Source organism: Protobothrops mucrosquamatus, unplaced genomic scaffold (genome assembly GCF_001527695.2).
Source record: "Protobothrops mucrosquamatus isolate PMUCROS unplaced genomic scaffold, P.Mucros_1.0 scaffold3577, whole genome shotgun sequence".
Taxonomy (NCBI): domain Eukaryota; kingdom Metazoa; phylum Chordata; class Lepidosauria; order Squamata; family Viperidae; genus Protobothrops; species Protobothrops mucrosquamatus.
The window spans coordinates 90,972-95,090 of NW_015389542.1; positions in this window are offsets into that span (position 1 = coordinate 90,972).

A 4,119-nucleotide genomic window follows, 5' to 3' on the forward strand; every position below is an offset into this window, starting at 1 on the left:
TCCTCCTCCTCCTCCTCCTCCTCCTCCTCCTCCTCCTTCTTCTTCTTCTTCTTCTTCTTCTTCTTCTTCTTCTCCTTCTCCTCCTTCTCCTTCTCCTTCTCCTTCTTCTTCTTCTCCTTGTGCTAATCTCCTCAAGCTGTCTGGAAAATATACACCTCATTAATTAATGCTCCTTTGGCATCTGGCAGCGCAAGACAATCTGTGCCTGCGTGCACGCGTTTTAATGAAGATTGGAGTATAAACTTATTATCAGGAATCATAACACCATTAAGCATTTGAAAGAAATTTATGCGGCTTTTTCCTCCCTGTTCTCTGATGTTGACGTCTTGGGGAAAACATCCAGAGGTATGCTGCTGGATATATACAATGTGCAGCTGTCACCGTTGCGATCATATTGAACAGAAAAACAGAGTTGGAAGGGACCTTGGAGGTCTTCTAGACCAACCCCCTGCTCAAGCAGGAGACCCTATAGTATTTTGGACAAATGGCTGTCCAGTCTCTTCTTAAAAACTTCCAGCGTTGGAGCATTCACCGCTTCTGGAGGCAGGTGGTTGCCCTGGTTAATTGTTCTAACTATCAGGAAGTTTCTCCTTAGTTCTAGTTGCTTCTCTCCTTGATTAGTTTCCATCCGTTGCTTCTTGTCCTGCCTTCAGGCGCCTTGGAGAACAGCTTGACTCCCTCTTCTTTGGGGCAGCCCTGAGATATTGGAAGACTGCTATCATGTCCCCCCTCCTCCTTCTCTTCATTAAACAGTCTTCTAGTCCAACCCCCCTGCTCAAGCAGGAAATCCTATACCATCTCAGACAAATGGCTGTCCAGTCTCTTCTTAAAAACCTCCAGTGTTGGAGCATTCACCGCTTCTGGAGGCAGGTGGTTCCACTGGTTAATTGTTCTAACTGTCAGGAAGTTTCTCCTTAATTCCAGGTTGCTTCTCTCCTTGATGAGTTTCCATCCGTTGCTTCTTGTCCTGCCTTCAGGCGCTTTAATAATAATAGTTACCGTATTCGTTGTCCTCTGGTGTCTAATCAATGGTAGCATTCCAAAAATCTCAAAGATTCAAAGATTATCACCAGAGACCTGACTTATTGGTTTTTAGATATCGCGTAGAGAAAGTTTGTAGAAGGGTGATTTTTGATAGTTGATTTTTATGAGAATATCTCATTCGCTGATGGTTTAACTCTCTAGAGAGGCTGTCTATGGAGATTCTCAATCATCCCGGTCACAATTGTCCCAAAGTGTTGTTTTTTTTCAAAAAGCAACTAGATTTTTTGGGTATTGGTTTCTTTGAAATGTTTTGCTTCTCCTCCAAGAAGCTGAAGAAGTTGGATGAGAAGTGAAAAGTTTTCAAAGGGGAAAAAAATACCTCAAGAAAGTCCAGTTGCCCTTTGGAAAAAAAAAAAAACCCAGCTTTCGGTCTATGGAGATGGAAAAGTCCAGTCTTTCAATTAAGGCGTTCACAGAATCCTAGAATGAGGTTGAGAATGAGATTCTCAATCATCCAAGCCATGGTTGTCCCTTTCAAAAGTGGGCGCTCCATCCCTGGAGATCTTTAAGAAGAGACTGGACAATCACCTGTCTGAGATGGTGTAGGTTCACCTGCTTGAGTGGGGGGCTGGACTAGAAGACCTCCAAGGTCCCTTCCAGCTCTATTCTGTTCTGTTCTGTTCTGTTCCGTTCCGTTCCGTTCCGTTCCGTTCCGTTCCGTTCTATCCTATCCTAACCTATCCTATCCTACTCTACTCTACTCTACTCTACTGTATTCTACTCTATTCTACACTACGCTACGCTACGCTATGCTATGCTATTCTCCATTCCATATTCTATTCTATTCTATTCTATTCTATTCTATCCTATTCTATTCTATTCTATTCTATTCTATTCTCCATTCCATATTCTATTCTATTCTCCATTCCATATTCTATTCTATTCTATTCTATTCTATCCTACTCTACTCTACTCTACTCTACTCTACTCTACTCTACTCTACTCTACTCTACTCTACTCTACTCTACTCTACTCTACTCTACTCTACTCTACTCTACTCTACTCTACTCTATTCTATTCTATTCTATTTTATTTTATTCTATTCTATTCTATTCTATTCTCCATTCCATATTCTATTCTATTCTATTCTATTCTATTCTATTCTATTCTATTCTATTCTATTCTATTCTATTCTATTCTATTCTATCTTATCGTATCCTATCCTATCCTACTCTACTCTACTCTACTCTGCTCTGCTCTACTCTATTCTATTCTATTCTCCATTCCATATTCTATTCTATATTTCGATTCTGTTCTGTTCTATTCTATTCTATTCTATCCTATCCTATCCTATCCTATCCTATCCTACCTATCCTATCCTATCCTATCCTATCCTATCCTAGTCTACTCTACTCTACTCTACTCTACTCTACTCTACTCTACTCTATTCTCCATTCCATATTTTATTCTATTCTATATTTATATTCTGTTCTGTTCTGTTCTGTTCTGTTCTATCCTACCCTACCCTACTCTACTCTACTCTACTCTACTCTACTCTACTCTACTCTACTCTACTCTACTCTATTCTCCATTCCATATTCTATTCTATATTTCTATTCTCTTCTGTTCACTTCTGTTCTCTTCTCTTCTCTTCTCTTCTCTTCTCTTCTCTTCTCTTCTATTCTATTCTATTCTATTCTATTCTATTCTCCATTCCATATTCTATTCTGTTCTGTTCTGTTCTGTTCTACTGTTCACATGATCCCCTTTTGTGACCTCCTGACAAGCAAAGTCAGTGGGGGGAGAGCCAGATTCCCTTAACAGCCGTGTTACTTGCTTAACAACCGCAGTGATTCCCTTAACAACTGTGGCAAGAATGGTCGTGAAATGGGGCAAAATTCACTGAACCAGCGTCTCGTTTAGCAACAGAAATGGGTTCAGTTTCGCTCGTACGTCACTGCCATTCCTACCATACCAGGAATGGCAGAGAAACGAGGAGGGAGGCAATGTATTTTACGGCAAGCTTTCCAGATGGCATCACAACAACTCTCTGGGAGGAAGTTGTCATCTCTGAAATATATTCGGTTTCTGGAGGAGCACAGCTGGCAGGAGAAGGGCGGCAGGCACATCAATGCACGTGTAAAACCTATGGTAGATTTATGGTTTCTGGCACACACATTCCGCATCCCGGGCAGGAAGAAAGAACTGAGCTATATTTCAACTTCAGGGGAATTCATTAACTCAAGGGCATGGTTGGCTAATTAAAGAATAGAATAGAATAGAATAGAATAGAATAGAATAGAATAGAATAGAATAGAATAGAATAGAATTAAATAATATTAGAATAGAATAGAATAGAATAGAATAGAATAGAATAGAATAGAATAGAATAGAATAGAATAGAATAGAATTAAATAATATTAGAATAGAATAGAATAGAATAGAATAGAATAGAATAGAATAGAATAGAATAGAATAGAATAGAATTAAATAATATTAGAATAGAATAGAATAGAATAGAATAGAATAGAATAGAATAGAATAGAATAGAATAGAATAGAATAGAATAGAATAGAATAGAATAGAAACTGGAAGGAACCTTGGAGGTCTTCTAGTCCAGCCCCCTGCTCAAGCAGGAGAACCTATACCATCTCAGACAAGTGACTAATTAATAATAATAATAATTATTATTATTATTATTATTATTTTTTATTTTTATAACTTATATGCCGCCCTTCTCCCCACGGGACTCAGGGTGGCTCACAGCATGTTAAAACAACACAACACATTTCCCCTATAAAAGCCAATTAAAAACCAAATATTTATAGCTGTGTCTTATTAAAATCATTAAAATTGTCCCTATTTAAAATTCACCCTAGGTCAGTCCCGCTTGCTGAAAAAGCCATGACTTGAGGGCGCGGCGGAAGGTTAGGAGATCCGGGATCGTCCGGATCTCGGGGGGTAGTTCGTTCCAGAGGGTAATAATAATAATAATAATAATAATAATAATAATAATAATAATAATAATAATAATAATAATAATAATAATAAAGTTGGAAGGGACCTTGGAGGTCATCTAGTCCAACCTCCTGCTCAGGCAGGAAACCCTACACCATTTCGGACAAATGGCTGTCC